The sequence below is a fragment of the Muntiacus reevesi genome, chromosome 12 (assembly GCF_963930625.1).
Source record: "Muntiacus reevesi chromosome 12, mMunRee1.1, whole genome shotgun sequence".
Classification (NCBI taxonomy): Eukaryota; Metazoa; Chordata; class Mammalia; order Artiodactyla; family Cervidae; genus Muntiacus; species Muntiacus reevesi.
The window spans coordinates 44879753-44903104 of NC_089260.1; the positions used below are offsets into that span (position 1 = coordinate 44879753).

The following is a 23352-nucleotide window of genomic DNA, read 5'->3' on the forward strand; positions in this document are numbered from 1 at the left end:
ATTGAAATACACATAGCTGAAATAACTAATACTCCATTTGTATGAAAAGCTAATTAATTTGCTTTATGAGAGTGTGGGATAGGCATTCACCACATGAAAGCATTTTAGTCCAACCACTTTTCACAAATACTGTATTTCTGCTGCTTATAGCAATAGCTAAAGAGTTGCAATGGTTAAAAGCAACACCCTTGTGGTAATCAATATGTAGCATTAGTGCTACATATATTATAATTCCAACTAACTTAGGTCTCTTTCTGTTTTATGTTCCAATGTATTTTCATTTGGTGATGTCAAGAGAATGAAAAATGTGTTGTTTAAAAAATGAAGTATTAAGTTTACTGCAGATACCACGTCTTACAGAAACACTCAAAGTATATCTTCAAGTACAACTGAATAATGTAAACTAGAAAGAGGTAGAAATAAATTACACATATTCATTACCAACATATTTATTTAATTAAAAACAAAATGCAAAGTATACACAGAAGTCTACAAACCACCACAATTCAACTGCTATAGTTCCAGCATCCTCAGCCAATCTTATATGCAAACATAATTTTGACATGTTGTCATAATATGTTAGAATAAATTTGTATTTTCATAAGAAAGAGAATAGGTGGTGTTTTAATGTTACATCCACAGTTCACTTTATTTTATTATTGATGTAGAACAACATATAGCGGCTTTTTTTTTCCTTAAGAAACGTACAGTTTATTTGAACATTTGTCAGTGGAGATCTCCATTTTGGGCCAACTTTTGAAAATCTATTTATTAATTAGAAATAAGCTGACAGATGAGACAGGGAAAAAAAAACCCTATTTATTAAAATCAACACATCTCTTTTACTTCATTTCCTGGATTCTCGGCTCCTTAATCCAATTAGCATTAGGCTGCGGAATATGAAAAATAATCTGCAAAATCATTACTCAGTTCGAGTGCTTTCTAATGACCTGGGTATCATCTGCCTCACTCTGGCATTATTACTTTTTCTTCCAGTTAGGAAAAAAAATCCTTTTTCAAAGTGAGCGGAAAGAATTTTTAGGTCAGTTATAGATTTTTAAAAGTACCGTCAGCACTCGTATCCAAGGATGCAGGATCTGTGGACATGGGGTGGGGTGGGGCTGGTCATACTATGCATTTTATATAAGGGCAAAACAAACCTGCTGGAGTTCTGGAAATAATTACTGGTGGATCCCGACTGACCTACCGTGATAGCAAGCACATCAGTGGTTGCCCCGAGAAAAGAGGGTGGTTAGTTGGCTAGGAAGCAGAAGAAGGAATCGTCAATGGGCTCAAAGAAACTTGAGGAGGTGAAGGATCTGTTCAGGCTTCATCCAAGTGGTGGTTTCAAGGAAATACACATGTCACAGCTTATCTAACTGTACACATCAATCAAAATGTGTTTTCTTGTATGTCACTATCCCTTAATATGCTGTGTTTAGTTGCTCAGTCATGTCCAACTCCTCTGTCCATGGGGATTCTCCAAGCAAGAATACTGGAGTGGGTTGTCATGCCCTCCTCCAGGGGATCTTCCTAACCCAGGACTCTCACCCAGGTCTCCCTCATTGCAGGTAGATTCTTTACCGACTAAGCTACCAGGCAAGCCCATCCCTTAATAAAGTTGTAAAAAACAAAAACAAAATTATGGACTTCCCTGTTAGTCCAGTGGTGAAGATTGCATTCTCAATGTAAGGGCCCAGGTTCGATCTCTGGTCAGGGAACTATATCCCACATCCCAAAACTAAAGATTCTGTGTACTGCAACTAAGACCGGGCACAGTCAAATAAATAAATTAAATATTATTTTTTAAAAAATAGTTTTATCATAAAAGTAAAGGTAATTATTAAAGTAATTATCAAGTGACTGTGATTTTATGCCATTATCCTTGAGGGAGTAAGAGGTTTTCCTTTTTACCTCATTTTTTGGTGATGTTTCATTTTTTTAAATAAGTCTTTTTTTAAAGACTTCCCTGGTGGCTCAGACAGTAAAAGCATCTGCCTACAAGGCAGGAGACCCGGCGTCGGGCAGATCCTCTTAAGAAGGAAATGGCAACCCACTCCAGTACTCTTGCCTGAAAAATCCCATGGACGGAGAAGTCTGGTAGCCTACAATCCATGGGGTTGCAAAGAGCCAGACACGACTGAGTGACTTCCTTCACTTATTTTTTTAAATGCAAAATCAAAGAACTTTTAACTCAAAAAACTTTTAATGTACTACAATCATACATTGTTTTGAGGTTACAAACCATCTTCTGCTGATATCTTTATGATATCAGTCTTAAACTTTTTGTTCTTCAAGTTGACTAAAATTTAAACCTTACATTTATTATTTTTTATACTCACCACTTAAGATTAATTATACTTGTTTCATATTTCCCATTATTCACATTTAATAAATATAAGTCTTTCCCTGTATATTAAGAGAATGAAATGTCAAACAAGATTCTTAAGGATGAGTTTGTGATCACAACTCTGGGAGAAATTGCCCCATATGTATATTAAGTGACTTCAGTCTTGAAAGAAGCATAGTTTAAAAATAAGAAAGAAAGATGTACTTCCCTGGTGGCTCAGTGGTAAAGAATGTGCCTGCCAATGCAGAAGACACGGGTTTGAGCTCTGATCCGGGAAGATCCCACAGGCCAAGGAGCAACTAAGCCTGTGTGCCACGACAGTTGAGCCTGTGCTCTGGAGCCCTGGAACCACAACTTCTGAGCCTTCGTGCTGTAACCACTGGGGTCTGTCTGCCGTAGAGCCGATGCTCCACAGCAAGAGAGGTCACCACAAAGAGAGGCCCGAGTACTGCAACTAGGGAGTGGCCCCTACTCTCTGCAACTAGAGAAAAGTCCAGCAATGAAGATGCAGATGACACCACCCTTATGGCAGAAAGCAAAGAAGAACTAAAGAGCTGTTTGATGAAAGTGAAAGAGGAGCGTGAAAAAGTTGGCTTAAAGCTCAACATTCAGAAAACTAAGATTGTGGCATCTGGTCCCATCACATCATGGCAAATAGATGGGGAAACAGTGGAAACAGTAGCTGACTTTATTTTTCTGGGCTCCAAAATCACTGCAGATGGTGATTGCAGCCATGAAATTAAAAGACGATTACTCCTTGGAAGGAAATTTATGACCAACCTAGACAGCATATTAAAAGCAGAGACATTACATTGCCAACAAAGGTCCATCTAGTCAAGGCTATGGTTTTTCCAGCAGTCATGTATGGATGTGAGAGTTGGACTATAAAGAAAGCTGAGCACCGAAGAATTGATGCTTTTGAACTGTGGTGTTGGAGAAGACTCTTGAGAGTCTTGGACTGCAAGGAGATCCAACCAGTCCATCCTAAAGGAGATCAGTCCTTAGTGTTCATTGGAAGGACTGATGCTGAAGCTGAAACTCCAATACTTTGGTCACCTCATGTGAAGAACTGACTCATTGGAAAAGACCCTGATGCTGGGAAGGATTGAAGGCGGGAGGAGAAGGGGACGACAGAGAATGAGATGGTTGGATGGCATCACCGACTCAATGGGCATGAGTTTGGGTAGGCTCTGGGAGTTGGTGATGGACAGGAAGGCCTGGCGTGCTGCAGTTCATGGTGTCGCAGAGAGTTGGACACGATTGAGCAACTGAACTGAACTGAAGATCCAACACAGCCAAAAATAAATAAGTAAATTAAAAAAAAAATAAGAAAGAAAGAAAAGATGAAGGAGAGGAAGGTAAAGGAGTAGAAAGAAAGATGCATAATTTAAGTAAAATTGTAACATACTTATAACCCTTTTGTTTTCTTACAGGGGCATATTGGAGTACTTCTGTTTAATTGAAAGGCTTGTCACCAATGGGACGTCATTCATGCTCCTCCATATCCCAGTCGTCAGATGCATAATTTTAATCCAGCTTCAAATACAAACGGGAAAACTGAGCTTGTAATAGCAGTACAATAAAACATCTTAAACTCATGCGTTTGTAATTCCTTAAGATGAACGAATGTGTTTTGTACTTAGCTAACCCAGCTGAACTTGCTTTGGCATAAGACGGTAAAATAGCAAATTGGAATTTTGAAATTGTTAATGTTTTGAAATGCAAAGAATCCAAAATGATTAAATACTGACATTAACCAAAAAGAAACCCTATTCTTCTTACTTTAGACTGAAAATCATGTATAACATATATTTTAATTTCCCATAGTAAGTTAATGAAATATAGTAACATATATATATATATATATATATATATATATTTTTTTTTTTTTTTTTTCCCTTTAATTTGGCTGCACTGGGTCTTCATACCAGTGCTAGGGTTTACTTATTCTCCCCCCACCCCCAGCATGTGGGATCTTACTTCCCCAAACAGGGACTGAACACACATCCCATGCATTGGAAGGTGGGTTCTTAACCACTGAGCCACCAAGGAAATCCCCTAGTGATATCTTTATTCTAGACTTTATTTTTTTAAAGCAAATTATTTTGACATGACATGTGATAGATGCCATGTAGAGGGCATGCTGCTTGCTGAGTGATTTGCCCTACAGAATAGTTGCTCTTCGGCCTTGCTTCAGGCAAATCTCTCAACCAAGTTCCTGTCTTCCATCATAGACAGTAGAACAGCTGGAAATTAAAGATTTTGAGACACATAGTGTTTTCATTTAAAAAGTTTTATATGTACAACAGCAAATGTATTGTTTTTTGTAAATTAATTTTTATTGTAAAGTTGCTTTATAATGTCGTTTTAATTTCTACTGTATAGCAAAGTGAATCAGTCACGTGTATGCATATATATCCACTATTTTTAGAGTTCCTTCTCGTTTAGGTCACCACAGAGTACTGCAGCAAAGGTATTTATTTTGGGGGGGAGTGTTATTTGTTTTTTGGAGCAGAAAAAGTTTATTGCAGGGCCAAATAAGGAGAATGGGTGGCTAGCACTTAAAAACCCTGAACTCCAACAAAGGGATTCTTAAGAAAACTTTGAGGGGAAAGATACCATATTCTTTAAGGGGAAAAAAATGCCACATTCTTATCAATCCTACATAAGAACTATGTTTGTTTTATTGCTATTTTACCCATATTTTTATGTTATTGTCATCACATATGAAAGTATATTTTATTTAAAATATTAAAGCTCTTTGGGATTTCCCTGATGGTTCAGTGGTTAAGGCTTCATGCTTCCAATGCAGAGGAAGTGGGTTTGACTTCTGATCAGGGATCAAAGATCCCACATGCTGCTTGGCCAAAATAAGTAAATAAAATATTGAAGATCTTAGACTTTCTCCATTTTCACTGAAAAAATCCTTAGTACGGGCAGGTTTAGGTAAACTGGCTCTTGTGATACATATTTGTGACTTTTTTTGCCCAAACTACACGCATGCCAGGAAATTGACAGTTTTCTATATGTGACTCAGCAAGCTGGAGAAGACAGAACACCTGGCTGTCCCCGGCTAGGTTTGACATCCTATACAGAGACTGGTTTGATGTGATGTTGGAGTTTCATATGCATGTCATTAAATTTGTGATCATGTGGCTGCCCTTGTGGCATCTTCCTTCTCCAGCCAACTTTTGGAGTAAATAGTTTGCCGCAGTAAGTTGAAGGGGAAAAGAACAGGGGCCTGGGGTGGGGGGAAAGAGTACCTGTTTGTCCAAATTTGGGGAAATAACTATTCATCTTAGAACACTAGGAGAGTTTGTAAGAATTTTTTCCAAGCATTCAAGGAACAGATTGTTGAGCTACTTTTTTGGCTTTTAGTACTAGAATGTATAGCTGACAAGATGGTGTTTTGCTAACCAATGAAAGTATTCATACTAAAAGAAAATTAATCTGCAAAAAAATTAACTGCTTTTAAACAGAGATGTAAGGTTAATGGATAAAAAGAAGGTATGGAACTTTATATATTCAATTTGAGTAAAGTATTCATGTGTGAAAACTTCACTACTTATACTGAGATATGATTCTATATTTGATAGCATCTTAATCTTTTTTTTAAAGTAAAAATTATCTGTCTCAGGTTAATTTTTATTCTATTTCTAGCTTCCCCAGTTTCTCTGTTTTAATGAAATGTTCTTGATTTTTCCACTGAAAACTGAAGGTTTATTATTACTTTCAAGGACATCTATAAAAATATTAGCACTGGATCTGCCATCTAATGACATGTCAATAAATTAATTTTCAGCTGTATGGGGAAATAAGAGTATCCCATATAATTGTGAACTTACCATTTGACATGATATCAGATTAACAATAGTCAGATAATTAGATTATGAGACACATTGAATGTAATTCTGGCTTTCTTTAATGGTTTAACGACTAATTCAGAATTTTGCAATGTCTTATCCTTGTGACCGTTTTCATTCCAACTGTATTTAGGCATCTTATGACATGCTAGGCACAGGACTAGGCACAAGAAATGAAAAGACAAATAGATGCACAGTCATGGACTCTGCCCTTCAGAAACTCATATCAAATAATAATAACTGGATAGATAAAAGAGCTGCACACTGAAGCTTTCCAGTTTTTAGCATGCCAGATATTGAAGAGTTCACCCTGCATATCATTAACTTGAAGCAAGACCATATTATCTGCTGGTTTTATTTATTTTTTAAAAATTATCTATTATTTTTGGCTGTGCTGAGTCTTCATTGCTGCACGTGGCTTTCTTTAGTTGCTGTGAGTGGGCCTCTCATCACCATGGCTTCTCTTGTTGCAGAGCAGGGGTGTAGGGATCGAGGGCTTCAGTAGTTGTGGCAGCACAGGGCTCAGTGGCACCATGGCATGTGGGATCTTCCCAGACCAGGGATCCAACCAGTGTCCCTTGCATTGCAAGGCAAATTCTTAACCACTGGACCACCAGAGAAGCCCTCTTTTAGTTCTTTTAGTGGTCTTTTAGTTCTCAATTTATTTACTAGTGCCCATAAGGGTCGATTTGAATTGATCTATCCAGTACGATTTCACCTAACTATATGAATGCTTATAAAAATCAAATTTAAAAAAATCAAATTTAATAAAGTATAATACCTCCTCCTTCTCTATTAATCTTACAGTTCTGTTTAAAAGCCGGTAATTTTTTTCTGAGATTAGTTTTCATTTAGTCTGAATGCTTTTGTTGGTCATCAAAATTGTGTCATATGATTTATACCTTAGGCTTGCTCTGACATACGCTTGGTACTTTTAACAGCACCTTAGTTCAGCTTATCAGCTGCAGCGGGACAGAATTATTTGTCTATTTCCCAAACCTGTTATTTCCTGGTAGGAAGTATTAGGTCATCTCTTTTCTCAGCTCAGAAAGCCCAAATTATCCAACTACAGAAAGAGAAGAGCTTTTGCTGTGTACTTGGTATCTAATTTTTATCTCTGCCTAGATTTACTCCATGAAAAATACACCTGAAAGAGCTGAGAGAAGTGGAGACAATGGCCCAGAAAATTTTGGAAATTCAGCTCCATTTTTATTCCCTCTTCTGATTGTGCCTGGTGCTTGGAAGAGGTGATGTGTTGTGGACCCAGATTTAAGCTTGGAGAAATGCTCTAGGCTGGAGCGACACACAAATCCCTTGAAGGCATCACCACACCAGAGCTTGGCTCTGGCAGAGGGACTGCCCTCAGGGGCTGTGCAACCTTGGGGGAGGGTATGGGGTTTAACTCTTTTCCTCCCCATCCCCCTTTCCCCTCCGCCCCCCCACTGCCCCTCCTCAGGCAACCTCATTGTTGTTTTCTGGCTGACTTCAAGACACCGCTCAGTTGGGAATTCCCTGGTGGTCCAGTGGTTAGGACTTGGCGCTTTCACTGCAGGGGCCCGGGTTCAATCCCCAGTTGGGGAGCTAAGATCCCACATACCTTGCAGTGCAGCAAAAGCAAACAAAAAAACAGACACCACAGGTTGCTGAAAACCAGACCCTGAGGGCCTATGAAAGGAAGACCGTGTCAGGATTGACCTTGAAGTTGAGGCTGGACAAGGAAGAAAGGGAGGATTGGATTTGGGTGAAGGACAATAACAGGTATTAGGAGAGATTGATTGATTATACTTTGGGCTTCCCAGGGGCCTCAGTGGTAAAAAATCTGCCTGCCAATGTAGGGGATGCAGGTTCCTTCCCTGGGTCTGCAAGATCCCCTCTCCAGTATTCTTGCCATGGAAAATCCCATGGACAGAGGAACCTGGCGGGCTGCAGTCCACGGGGTAGCAAAATAGTTGGACATGACTGATTGACTAAAAAACAACGACAATAATTCTTACTGCACGGATGAATTTCTACATTTTTTAATGGATGAAAAAAAATGTCAAAAGAATAATAATTTTGAGGGAACTGAACATTATATGAAATTCAGATTTCAGTGCCCCTAAATAAAGTTTTATTGGAACATAGCCACATCCATTATTACATACAGTCAGTGGGTAACTGCTCTTCCACTGAAAAGGCAGAGTTGAGTTGTTGGAACTGACATTTATGACCTCATATGTATGAGCTCTTATGTTCTACAAAGTCTAGAATAGTCACTATCTTCCCTTTTACAGAAAAAGTTTACTGACCCCTGCTCTATGCATTAAAACAATCCTTAATTTATTTATCCTTTGGGGAAAAAAAAACTACCTGCTGCCTGACAAAGACCCTCATTAAAAAATGAGTTTTTAAATTTTTTTATTTATTTGACTGTACTGGGTCTTAGTTTCGGTGTGTGGGTTCTTTAGCTGTGGCATGAGAACTCTCAGCTGAGGCATGTGGGATCTAGTTGCCCGACCAGGGATCACACCCAGCTCCACCACACTGGGAGTATGGAGTCTTAGCCACTGGAACACAGGGGAAGTTCCCCAAACTGAGATTCTAATTGTAGGAGGAACTAACGCACTGCCAAGAAAAGAGATTGGCAAATAGATAAGCTGTTCAGTTCAGTTCAGTTCAGTCGCTCAGTCATGTCAGACACTTTGCGACTCCATTAACTGCAGCACGCTAGGCCTCTCTGTCCATCACCAACTCCCAGAGTTTACTCAAACTCACATCCATTGAGTTGGTGATGCCATCCAACCATCTCATCCTCTATCATCCTCTTCTCCTCTCGCCTTCAATCTTTCCCAGCATCAGGGTCTTTTCCAATGAGCCAGTTCTTCGCATGAGGTGACCAAAGTATTGGAGTTTCAGCTTCAGCATCAGTCCTTCCAATGAATATTCAGGACTGATATCCTTTAGGATGGACTGGTTGGATCTCCTGGCAGTCTAAGGGATTCTCAAGAGTCTACTCCAACACCACAGTTCAAAAGCATCAATTCTTCGGTGCTCAGCTTTCTTTATAGTCCAACTCTCACATCCATACATGACTAATGGAAAAACCACAGCCTTGACTAGATGGACCTTTGTTAGCAAAGTTATGTCTCTGCTTTTTAATATGCTGTCTAGTTTGGTCATAGCTTTTCTTCCAAGGAACAAGCATCTTTTAATTTCATGGCTGAAGTCACCATCCACAGTGATTTTGGAGCCCCCAAAAATAAAGTCTCTCACTGTTTCCATTGTTTCCCCATCTATTTCCCATGAAGTGATGGGACCAGATGCCATGATTTTAGTTTTCTGAGTGTTGAGCTTTAAGCTAACTTCTTCACTCTCCTCTTTCACTTTAGTCAAGAGGTTCTTTAGTTCTTCTTCACTTTCTGCCATAAAGGTGTCATCTGAATATCTGACATTATTGATATTTCTCCCGGCAATCTTGATTGCAGCTTGTGCTTCAGCCAGCCCAGCGTTTCTCAGGATGTACTCTGCATATAAGTTAAACAAGCAGGATGGCAAAATATAGCCTTGACGTACTCCTTTCCTGATTTGGAACCAGTCTGTTCTTCCATGTTCAGTTCTAACTGTTGCTTCTTGACCTGCATACAGATTTCTCAAGAGGCAGGTCAGGTGGTCTGGTATTCCCATCTCTTTCAGAATTTTCCACAGTTTGTTGTGGTCCACACAGTCAAAGGCTTTGGCATAGTCAATAAAGCAGAAATAGATGTTTTTCTGGAACTCTCTTGCTTTTTCTATGATCCAACAGATGTTGGCAATTTGATCTCTGGTTCCTCTGCCTTTTCTAAATCCAGCTTAAATAGCTGGAAGTTCACGGTTCACATACTGTTGAAGCCTCCCTTGGAGAATTGTGAGCATTAATTTACTAACATGTGATATGAGTGCAATTGTGCGGTAATTTGGACATCCTTTGGCACTGCCTTTCTTTGGAATTGGAATGAAAACTGACCATTTCCAGTCCTGTGGCCACTGCTAAATTTTCCAGATTTGCTGGCATATTGAGTGCAGCACTTTCACAGCATCATTTTTTAGGATTTGAAATAGCTCACCTGGAATTCCATTACCTCCACTACTTTGTTCATAGTGATGCTTCCTAAGGCCCACTTGACTTTGCATTCCAGGATGTCTGGCTCTAGGTGAGTGATCACACCATCATGATTATCTGGGTCATGAAGATCTTTTTTGTATAGATCTTCTTTGTATCTTGCCACCTCTTTTTACTATCTTCTGCTTCTGTTAGGTCCATACCATTTCTGTCCTTTATTGCTGACAGATGCAAAAAAGCAGTTTACCTAGGAGGGTATTAAACTCAGTGAAATAAGGTAGGTGGAAAAGACAAGTACTCAATGTTAACACTTACAGGTGAAATCTTAAAAATAAAACAGACAAATGTATATAACAAAACAGAAAGAGACTCACAGACTAGAGGAAAAGCTAGTGGCTACCAGGAAAGGAGAAGAAAGGAGGTTGAGGCAAGATAGGGAGAGGGGATTAACAGGTAAAAATTCCTATGAATTAAGAAAAATTAACAATAAAGACAGATTGTACAGCACAAGGAATATAGCCATTATTTTTTAATAACTTTAAATTGAATATAGTCTATAAAAATATTAAATCACTATGGACATGAGTTTGAGCAAGCTCCAGGAGTTAGTGATGGACAGGGAGGCCTGGCATGCTGCAGTTCATGGGGTCGCAAAGAGTCGGACACAACTAAGCTACTGAACTGAACTGATGTTAGTGCTTAGTGTTCGTCACTCAGTCATGTCCAACTCTCCGCACCGCCATGAACTGTAACCCACCAGGCTCCTCTGTCATAGGATTTTCCAGGTAAGAATAAAGGAATGGGTAGCCATTCCCTTCTCCAGGGGATCTTCCCAACTCAGGGACTGAACCCAGGTCTTCTGCATTGCAGACAGATTCTTTACCATCTGAGACACCAGGGAAGGCCAACTTTAAATGGAATATAATCTATAAAAATATTAAATCACTGTGTTGTACACCTGAAACAAATATAATATTGACAATCAATACACTTCAATAAAAAAAGAAAAAAAGAGTCAGCAGAGGGAAGTGCAGGGTAGCTATGCTCGCTGTCTTACTGCTGTGGGTCCAAAGCGTGGTGAACAGGATGGCCTGGAACAGATCTGGGGGAGATCAGATTCAATTTAATCGCAGGTACTGCACATCATTAGTCAGCCAGCCCAATCGTTTTGAGTCTCAGCTTATTATTACATGAAGTGGGATATTCATTACCTCACTGGGTGGATGACCTGTAATAACCTTTACAAAAACAGTCCAGATTCAGTAAGCATTAGTTTCTTCCCCACTTTTAGCAGTGAGATCTCAAGAAAGAATGAATTACAACTTACGTCACCAAGAGACCACTTCACACATGGCAGCAATAAGAGAAAAAAATTTTTTTTCATTTTCCAAGCTCTGCACTTCAGAGGATTCAATTAGAAACTATAAAGAAATTTCAGGCTCTTCACAGATCCAAGCAGACTGGAATTAAGGCAGCTTGGTGGCAGAAACACACTGTACTGTAACATGAATATCCCAAATTAAGAGACAGTAATGCAGCATAATACGGTCATATGATGGAATATTGGAAAGCTATGAAAAGAAAAGGAACAACATTTTAATGACATATATAAAATGTGAAAGATATAATACTTTGTGAAAAAAACCAGAGTATAAAATACAATACAAGCTCAGCTGTATTTAAAAGAAAAAATCACAAAGACTAAAGAATATAAAGTACATGAACTTGGGGAAAAAAAAAAAACTGTTTAACTGAGATGCAATTCACATACTGGGATGTGGACTTTTAAGGCAAAATAGGAGACTTCAAAAAAAAATTGGACTTACAGAGGGTGCTTCAGGCTCCCCCTTATTGATCTTGGGGCTGCATTTAATTACTCTTTTTAGAGAAACCTTGCAAGAAACACTGATTTAGTTGAGGCTTTCAATTTTCAGGTCAGGAAATTAAGCCCCAGAGAAGTGAATACACCTGCCCAAGGAAGCACAGCACATTAGCAGCAAAGTAGGAACTAGAACTTCAGGCTTCAAGTTCAATACACCTCAACATGCCAGTTGTCTAACATCATCACTTTTCTTTTCTTGTTCAATCCATATTCACACATAATTGGGAGTTCCCTGGTTGTCTAATGGTTAGGACTCAGTGTTCTCACTGAGGGCGTGGGTTCAATCTCTGGTTGGTGAAATAAGATTCTGCAAACCACGTGGTGTAACCTAAGTAAACAGATAAATAAGTAATAAAAATAAAACATATTCACATATAATTTCTATGTTGTTGTAATTATAGTATAGACACAAATTGGGGACTACTAATTCTTTAAAACAGTTTTTCTTCTCTCAAGTTCTGCTATGTCAACATTTATTCTTTAGACTCTACTTTTCATCTGTATAAGCAGTCTGCCTGCAGTATTTGTGAGCCTGGGGAGTATTTTTGTAAAAAGCCCAAGAAACTCAAAGGGCCCTTTTATTAGCAATTGTTGGAACCTCTGACTTCACTTTTAAATTTAAATTTTAAATTCCTTCCTCTTCAAAGTTTGCCTCTTTAGAAAGGACTTATAATCTCTTCCTCTTAATTTTTCATCACGATAGATACTTTAAAAAATACCTCTCTCTCTCCAGCCACCTCCAGCCTCTTGGAGGACAAGTTGGGCTCGTTGCAAACTCCTTGCCCCTCAAGCCCTGCCTCCAACAAAGAACTTCTCTCCTCAAGTCATTAGGATCCTAATTTTCTGCTTTCCTTGTACGTTAGAACCTGCCATCAGTTATTTCTATCTTAGTCTAGCAGCTCTCAACCTTCCCTGAACTTTAGAATCACCTGCGCTGTGCTGTGTTCACTCAGTCATGTCCCACGCTTTGCGACATTATCGTTTGTAGCCCCCCAGGATCCTCTGTCCCTGGGGATTCTCCAGGCAAGAATACTGGAGTGGGTTGCCCTCCTCCAGGGGATCTTCCCAACCCAGGGACCGAACCCAGGTCTCCCGAATTGCAGGAGGATTCTTTACCATCTGAGCCACCAGGGAAGCCCTTAGAATTATGTAGGAGCTCCTAATTTATTTTTTATTGGGATGAACACGTGGTTCTCTTCCTCAGCCGGGATTGACAACTTCTGCCTTGGATGAATAGGTTAAAACGAGTGTGATTTCTAAGGATATTTTTGTTTTAAAATAAGTTCAGTTGGCTGACAGGGGAAGTATTTTTTTGGAAGAGACCCCTGAAATTATGCAACTAATGGTTTTCATTCATTCATTTATTCATTTATTCTTCATTCATTAAAAACCTACACTGTGCCAGACACTAGAGGTTGACATATGCTCCTTGTTTTCATGGGGCTTATTATCTACTAGTAGGAAAAAAAGTGCTCTAGTAAATATGAGGGAGTGCCATCTGTGGTATGGTAGAGACGTGTATGCATGTATTATATCGAAACCAAGTTAAAAATTATAATAATTCTTGTTTAATTTGAAGTTATACGTGAAACACTATATAAGTTATGTGTGTAGACTAACACTACAGTTTTATCAATAGAAAATGGAAGGTTGTTTAAAGTTGAGGTCAAATTTGAGGGGGCCTTGAAATGACAAAGACTAGTTCAAGTGGCTCAGTAGCAAAGAATTCACCTGCCAAAGCAGGAGATGCGAGTTTGATCCCTGGCTTGGGAAGATCCCCTGGAGGAGGAAATGGCAACCCACTTCACTATTCTTGCCTGGGAAATCCCATGGACAGAGGAGCCTGGTGGGCTGAGGTCCATAGGGTCATAAAGAGTCAGACACAACTGAGTATGCTTGCATAGAAACATTGGTGTAAAAGAGAAAAACTCATATTGAGAGATTTTTCTTAAAATCATTCAGAATGAAAGGAAATGATAGTTAACAAAGTTACATTAAAAGTAAATAAGCAATAAAAATATATGATAAAGGGCCAATGGGACAGACCAAGAGTAGAACAGAAACAATTTGTAGGAAAGGAAAAAAAGCAAAAAACCTCAAGAATGTCTCATGAAGAAACCATAGTCACTCCAAAAGAGAGTTCAAGTATATTTAAGAATATCACAAGTTAATGATATATTAAAGGGAAGAAACATAAAACCAGAGTAATGTGTATAATAGAATGAGACTGGAAAATATATGCCATTACCAAAAAATCTGTTTATTATTTATTTAAAATATGCTATACAAAATAAATCATTTACAAAATATATCCTTTTGTTTCATTTGAAAAACAATTTTAGGAGGGAGCAGACTGGAAATAAAACTTCTTAAAGAATTGCAAAAATGTCCCTATTTAAAATTTAGCATGAAAAACCTAGTAAAGATCAAAGAAAAGCCAACAGTGAAATCAAGCCAAACACACTGGGAGAATTTACTCAGTAAAGAATCTGATTATCTTGTTCGTTATAAAATCCTCCAAAATTCCACCATACTATAAGAAATCTTGAAATTATTCCTATGGGGATCCAAAATTTCTCAGTTTGGCACTGACAACAGTATGATAGAAAGCATACTGAATATAGCTCTCAGTTTAGGACTACAGATGTACCTCATTGCTGATGGTATGTTTGTCTGTGTTAATCGCTCAGTCATATCTGACTCTTTGTGATCCCATGGATTGTAGCCTGCCAGGCTCCTCAGTCCATGGAATTCTCCAGGCAAGAATACTGGAGTGGGTTGCCATTTCCTCCTCCAGAGGATCATCCCAACCAAGGGATCGAACCTGGGTCCAGCCAACAGAATTTATGAATAAGACTTCTTCATTTTTGATTATTATAACTACTATTATAACTAACTATTGTTAATAGAGTACTAGATTTTTGGTCACAAAAAAAAGTTGAGTTAGATTGTTGAAACTGCTGTTTCATTGATATATATATATATAATATATAATGATATTATATATATATATATATATATATATATTTTTTTTTTTTTTTTTAAGCAAAATATTGCAAAGAAGGAATCCCTGGCAGTCCAGTGGTTAGGATTTGGTGCTTTCACTGCTGGGGGTTCAGGTTCGATTCCTGGTTGGGGAACTAAGATGCCACAAGTCATGCAGCATAGCCAAAAATAAACAAACAACAACAACAACAACAAAAATACCCAACACTGGCCCTCCCATGATGAAAGCGATCCAGTGTAAGCAACCTGCCGACCAGATGGCTGACTGCTCCCCCTGGGAATGGTGCCATACTGGGGACTCAGTGTTAGTCTCAATGGCTGGCTGACTGAACACTCTCTGGTAGCCATAGCCAGGTTGGCCTTGGTTAATGGAAGTCCATGTTGTCACCGTGACTACATTGTCCATGAGCCCATTGGGCAGTGACAAGAATCTCTGGGGAAAGAAGTGACCTGGTAGCCACAGAATGGGCTATCCTATCCACCATCATGGTTTTACACAGCATTGCCTCTGAACGAGGAACTCACTTGATGACAAATGAAGGGTGTCAGTGGTCCGCCCTCACAGATTTCTCTTCTTCAACCGTCCTGAAGCAGTTAGCTGGATAGAATAGTGGAAAGTCCTTTTGAAGACAAAGTTAAACACAAGAACAGCTCAGGGTCACTACGTTACAGGACCGAAGCCAGGTTTTCCAGGAGGTGGTGTATGCTCTACCTTGGTGACCAGTATATGGTGCTATAATTCCCTCATAGCCAGAATTCATGGGGATGGGTCTAAGAATCAAGGAATGGAAATGGTAAGGGAACCTCTCACTACTACCTCTAGTGATCCACTGGCAAAAATTTTGCTTCCTGCCCCTGTTACCGTAAGTTCTGCTAGTCTAGAGGTCTTAGTTTCGAAAGGAGGAATGCATCCAATCAGGGACACAGCAGTGATTCCAAGAACTGGAAGTGAAGACTGTTACCTGCCCACTTTGGGCTTCTCAAGCCTCTGAGTTAACAGACAAAAAAGAAGGTTACTTACTATATGGCTGGAGCAATTGATCCTGATTGCCAAGGGGAAATTGAACTGCTACAAGCAACTGGAGGTAAGGAAGGGTGTGGCTAGAATTCAGGAGATCTGTTAGGGCTCTTAGTAACATAACCTGGGTTAAAGTCGATGGAAAACTGCTGCTGCTGCTGCTGCTGCTCCTAAGTCGCTTCAGTTGTGTCCATCCGACTCTGTGCGACCCCATAGACGGCAGCCCACCAGGCTCCCCCGTCCCTGGGATTCTCCAGGCAAGAACACTGGAGTGGGTTGCCATTTCCTTCTCCAATGCATGAAAGTGAAAAGTGAAAGTGAAGTCGCTCAGTCATGTAGGACTCGTAGCAACCCCATGGTCTGCAGCCTACCAGCCTCCTCCGTCCATGGGATTTTCCAGGCAAGAGTACTGGAGTGGGGTGCCATTACCTTCTCCACAATGGAAAACTACAACAGTCTAATTCAGGCAGCTCTATTAATGGCCCAGCTGCTTCGTGAATGAAGGTCTGGGTCACTCTACTGGGTAAAAAACCACAAACAGTGCTGCTTCAGCAGTACAAATATTAAAATTGGAATGATACAGAGCAGACTAACATGTGCCCTGCACAAGGATGACAGGCAAATTCATGAAGTGTCCCATAGTTTTAGAACAAACTAGTGATTACCAGTGGGGAGACGAAAGTGGGGAGGGGCAAGATGGGGGAAAGCGATGAAGATGTACAAACTACTATGTATAAAATAAATAAGCTACAAGAATATACTGTAGAGCACTGGGAATATAGCCAATGTTTCATAATGACAAGGGATGGAATATAACCTTGAAAAATTGTGTATCACTATTACACAAACAGATCATATACCTGAAACATAATATTGTATATCAACTCTATCTCAGTTTAAAAAAAAGAGAGAGAGAAAAGAACCACAACCAGCCAAGTTGCTTGGTGAGGATGAAAGGAATATGTAATGGGTAGTGAAAGAATACAGTTATCAATACCGGCTATGACCATGTGACCAGTTACAGAAATGAGGATGTAACTGTCATATTTCTTGCTTTTCTTTTGCTATGAATGTGCTTGTGTGTATAAGTATGTGTCTGTATGTATGTGTGTATCCACCTGTCTGTCTACGTTTGTTTTCTTCCCCCACCCCCTTATCATGTAACATAAAATGTATTAACTTTATTCTAATATTTATTTATTTATTCATTCATTTTTTTTTTGGCAGTGGTGGGTGTCTGTTGCTGCACGTGGACTTTCTCTAGTTGTGATCAGGGGTTGCTCTTCGTTGTGGTGCGTGGGCTTCTCATTGCAGTGGCTTCTTTAGTTTCAGAGCACAGGCTTTAGGTATGCAAGCGCCAGTATTGTAGCCTCTAAAATGTATTAACTTTAAATCATAATATTTAAATATTGTTAACTTTACATCATAAAGTTACAAGAATATCAAGAAGAGTGAACATCACCCAAGGGTTTTGGATCCTCTTCTAGGGAGTTAGTGAGCTTTCAGCTGCACACAGGATGCCTGTGAGCTAAGTCGCTTCAGTTGTGTCTGACTCTTTGTGACCCCGTGGGCTGTAGTCCGCCAGGCTCCCTCTGTCCATAGAATTCTCCAGGCAAGAATACTGGAGTGGGTTGCCATTTCCTACTCCAGCGGATCTTCCTGGCCCAGGGAGTGAACCCGTGTCTCCTGTATCTCCTGCATTGTAGGCAGATTCTTTACTGAAGCACCGGGAAGCCCCATTGGAGCACATTCCCCCTGTCTAATTTATATTCTGCATTCTGCCACCCCTCTGTTCAATGATTTCACTTAATTTTTACAAAACATAAATATTTATTCTATGTGAATGGTTTTCTTTAGGCACAGTCAATCATTCATTCAACAAATATTTACCAAGTGCCAAGTATGAGCCACATGATTTGTAAATTCCATTAAGATAGGGCTTTTGCCTGTCTTGTTACTTGGTCTCCAGTACTGAGAATAATGCTTTGTACAGAATAAGAACTCAATAAATTTGTAGTGAATTAATAAATGGAAAGAAGCATATCCAATATCCCTGGTAATAATTTGTGCATTATCTCTGGCACTCCATGTCCAAAGGTTGTTAATATATACTTCCTAGCTGTGAACATAACAAGTTCTTTAATAACCATTAGCTATGACAAAATGGCGCTTTTTTTAGAAAAAAAAAAATGTTTTTGTGAAAGGCTTTGAAGGCTCAGATGAAAAGTACAGGCAATCTTCATGGATTTATTTCAAAAGTTTACTTGTTCATTGATTGGTTATGAGGCAGAACATATTTTTCTGTGGAAACAAGGTTTTGCAAGGGGTTCAGATTCTCAGAGCTGGCCTGCTAAAACCTATGACATAGAAAATAGCACAGTCGTAGTAATAGAACATAACCATGTGTTTCTGTGGAAAACTAGAATTTAATCTGCTGTATTTGGAAAGGCACTCTGTGAAGCATGTCTACATTAGAATGGCGAGTCTTGAGGTTAGTGGTTACACTGCAGAAGAGTATTCAAATTCACCTGTGCTTGGTATTTTATCTTAGGACAGCTGTACAGGTTGAAACAAACAACTAAACTCTTGAGAGGCATAGGGTTCAGATACAAGGAAGTGGTGGTATTGTGAATGAAACCACTGTTAATGAGGGGAAAGTAAAAGCTGTATGTGAGGCTTAAAATAGAGAGGGAGAAGAGGAAACTTGAGTGGGAAAAACTTTAGGGAGAGGCAAAAAGAAAAGGGAAGTGCAGTCAAGTAAAAATCTTGCCAGTCTTAGGTGGTTGGTTGGCCCTGGCCATATGTAAGCCAGGGATTGAGAGTATTAGAAAGTATCCAGTATTAGTAGTTTATTTTAAAACTTAGCCCAAAAGAAATAAGAGATCTAAGTATTAGCTTTTCTTGTTTTGTAACAAAAGAATATGCTTAAGTAAAATATATAACACAGAAGGAATGTTTAAAAGTTTTTTTATTAAATGTTTTTTTTAAATACTAAATACACACAAAATAATATTTCTAACAGGTGTGACAGCTATAAAGAACAACAAATATCCACATGCCTACTGCTCAGTGAAGAACTAGGATATTAGAGTTTGAGGATAGGGCAAGAGAATAATTGCAATCTTTCAGGTAGTTGTGTGTCTGAAACTTCATAATCATCTTGGATAAAAGCTAAAAAAATTGAAACAAATATACCAAAAGCATAGGCATTTCATCAAGGATGTAAAAAACTGACATTCATAAATAAAAGACTAATTAAAATATAACATTGATTGACCCTGTAAATGTTTTGAATAAAAACAGAGTGTTATATTTTAAAGCCCAAGAAATATTGCTAGAATGAGAGCTCTGTGGTGAGCAGCACTATTTGTCAAGTGGTCCACGTTTATAGAGGCCTGTTTCAAAAGCAGCAAGAAGACGGTTCGAAGGAAGAAGAGTCGTTATTCAGATGAATTCTTTTTGATGAAGGTATTTTTCTGTCCTAGCTAACATTGAACAGACATTCCCCTTCACACCCAGGATTTTATAAAAATCTTGCATTTTAACTGAAGGAAGCTTTTTTCCCTTTGAGTGTGCTTTAGCTCCCTGATACATGGGATCTTAGAAATTCCTTGAGTTGGAAACTGAGTCTTTAATACCATGTCCAGAATATTTTCATGAGAACGTTCTGGAGATGGGCAGTGGTTGAAAATAGTGTGCATGTACTCAATGCCACTGAATTGTACACTTAAAAAAGGTTAAAATGGCAATTTTTAGGTTATATCCTTACATGCTTAGTCACTCAGTCTTGTCTGACTCTTTGAGACCTTCTGGACTACCCACCAGGCTCCTCTGTTCATGGGATTTTTCAGGCAAGAATACTAAAGTGGGTTGCCAAATAAAAAGATGTGACCAACCAACCAACCAACCAACTAACCAAGTGTTTAAGTAACACTGTTTATGGGTTTAGATTATGATCTAGAACCTACATCCTGTTCTAAGACTCCCTGTCAACCTACCCACATGAACTTTTGTGTTAAGTGAGATGAGATCAACACCTGACCAGTTCTTACTTATTAGAGTACACAAGTGTGTTGTGATTCTCATATTGTACTGTATTACTTTTTTTATCACTCATTCATTCATTTTCACTTCCATATGGTATTCCATTGTGCAAAAATACTGTAGTTTATTCATTCATCTGTCATTGAATTCTACTGGAAATATACTTAGGAGTGGAATTACTGGGTCATAAAGCAGAAATACTCAGCTTTAATGGATATTGCAAAACAGCTTTTCAGTTTACATTTCAAGTTTTCATTTTCTGTTTCTAAAATATATAAAAATGCAATTGTATTGTAACAAACATACCACTCCGGTGGGGGATGTTCATAATTGGGGAGCAGTGTATGTGTGGGGGAGGGGAGTTTATGGGAAATCTCTATACCTGCCAATCAATTTTGCTGTGAACATAAAACTGCTCTGAAATATTTTTTTAAATGCAATTGTATTTTGTATATTGACCTTCTGTTCCAGAGACCTTCTAAAATTTAATTCTAGCAGTTCATTGATTCTTTTGGATTTTCTACATAAACATTCATGCCATCTGCAAACAATGACAGTTTTATTTTTCCTTGTGTGTGCTCAATTGTGTCTGACTCTTTGCGACCCCCTGGACTGTAGCCCACCAGGCTCCTCTGACCATGGGGTTTTCCATGTAAGAATACTGGAGTGGGTTGCCATTTCCTTCTCCAGGAGATGTTCCCAACCCAGGGGCAGAAGTGGCGTCTCTTGTGTCTCCTGCATTGGTGGGTGGGGTCTTTACTATTGAGCCACCTGGGGAACTTTTATTTCTTCCTTTAGTGATAGTTACATCATTTTTCTTTCCTTACCACATTGACTAGAATCTCCTGTACAATAGTGAATACAAATGATAATACTGGGCATTCTATTTCCAATTCTCTATCCCAGTCTAGGAGAAGCTCTAAATGTTTCACCATTGAGTATGACATTTGTTATAGACTTTTTGTATATACAATTAATTATACTGAGGAACTTCTCTTTTATTGCATTAAAAAATGTCAATATTAATCTGTTCTGGTATAATTTACAGATAGCAAAATACATAAATCCAAAGTGTACTACTCAGTGGAGTTTGACAAACCATTGTCAAATGTAATCATCATTCAGATCAATATTTTCTTAGGTAAATACTTAGGAGTAGAACTGCTGGGTCATATAGTTATAAGAGGAAGTGCCACCCTGTTTTCCAAAGTGTTTGCATAGTCCTGCCAGCAATGAATGACTTCCAATTGCTTCATATTCTTGCCAATACCAGGGACTATCAGCCTTTATCACTTTAGCTATTCTAGAGGGTAAGTCCCATCTCCCATGGTTTTAATTTGCCTTAGTTCCCTGATGACTAATGACTTGGGGAGTATCTTTTCTTATGCTTACTGACCATTCACATACTTTTGTAAAGTGCCTTTATAAGTCTTTTCTTCCATCTTGTAATTGGATTTTTTAAAAAGTTAATTTAGAAGTGTTTTTTGCTTATTCCGGGTGCAGGTACTTTGCCAGATTTGTGTGTTGCAGATATATTCTCCCCATCCATGTACTACTTATGCACTTCCTCTGGTATTTTTTGATGAGAAGTTTATCATTTTAATGAAGTCCAATTTATCATTTATTTTTCTTTTCTGATTAGTGTCATTGAAGTCCTGTTAAAAAAAAATCTTTGTCTACCCCAAAGTTTTAAAGATACTTATTAACCCATTTTTTTTCTAGCAAGTTTATAGTTTTAGCTTTTACATCTAAGTCTATGATCAATCTGTAATTCATTCTTGTGTATAACGACATGAGGAGGGAGTCAATATTCATTTTCTCCATACTGCTATCTAGTTGTTCCAGTCTTATTTATTGACAAGACTTTCTCTTCTTTGTTGAATTTGACAACTTTGCAAAAAATCAATTGACTGTAAATTTGGGGGTCTATTTCTGGATTCTCTATTCTGTTCCATTGATCTGTTTGTCTATTTTTACACCAATATTCAGTTCAGTTGCTCAATCATGTCTGACTCTTTGCGACCCCATGGACTGCAGCATGCCAGGCTTCCCTGTCCATTACCAACTCCTGGAGTTTACTCGAACTCATGTCCATTGAGTTGGTGATGCCATCCAGCCATCTCATCCTCTGCTGTCCCCTTCTCCTCCTGCCTTCAATCTTTCCCAGCATCAGGGTCTTTTCCAATGAGTCAGTTCTACGCATCAGGTAGCCAAAGTATTGGAGTTTCAGCTTCAGCATCAGTCCTTCCAATGAACATTCAGGACTGATTTCCTTTAGGACTGACTGGTTGGATTTCCTTACAGTCCAAGACTCTCAAGAGTCTTCTCCAACACCACAGTTCAAAAGCATCAATTCTTCATTGCTCAGCTTTCTTTATAGTTCAACTCTCACATCCATACCTGACTACTGGAAAAACCATAGTTTTGACTAGACAGACCTTTGTTGGCAACGTAATGTCTCTGCTTTTCAATATGTTGTCTAGGTTGGTCATAGCTTTTCTTCCAAGGAGCATCTTTTAATTTCATGCCTGTAAGTCACCATCTGCAGTGATTTTGGAGCCCAAGAAAATAAAGTCTCTCACTGTCTTAATTATTGTAGCTCTCCAGTGATTATTGAAATCAGTAGTGTAAATTATCCAACCTGTTTTTGAGTTTATCTTGGCTGTTCTAGATAATATATATATATCTCCATATAAATTTTAGAATTAGCATCTCAATCTTTGCTAAAAAGATGTGCCAGAATCTTGATTGGAATTGTAATGAATCTAAAGATCAATTTGGTGAGAGCTGACTTCTTAACAATATCAAGTCTACATATCTTTCCTTCTATCTAGGCCTTTGTAAATTTCTGTCAGCATTGTTTTTGGTTTTCAGTGTAGAGATCTTGGTTATCTTTGGTTAAATATTTTCCTAAGTATTTGATGTTTTTTATGTTTTGTAAATGATATTTTGAAAAATGTTTCTAATTGTTTCTTCCTAATATATAGAAATATAATTTATAATATTTCTGACTAATGACCTTGTATCCTGTGATCTTACATTTACTTTAATAGTTATAGGTTCTTTTGAATTTTTTATGTACAAAGTCACATGAATAAAGATGATTTTACT

At 38.5% G+C, this 23352-nt stretch overlaps 1 non-coding gene across 1 annotated transcript; it reads left to right on the forward strand.

Annotated features, from left to right (window-relative positions):
* The first annotated feature begins 16737 nt into the window (after positions 1 to 16737).
* LOC136145284 (U6 spliceosomal RNA) lies at positions 16738 to 16843 on the forward strand. The gene has a single exon (XR_010658731.1). It is a non-coding gene; the product is annotated as a U6 spliceosomal RNA (small nuclear RNA).
* Positions 16844 to 23352: the final 6509 nt, after the last annotated feature.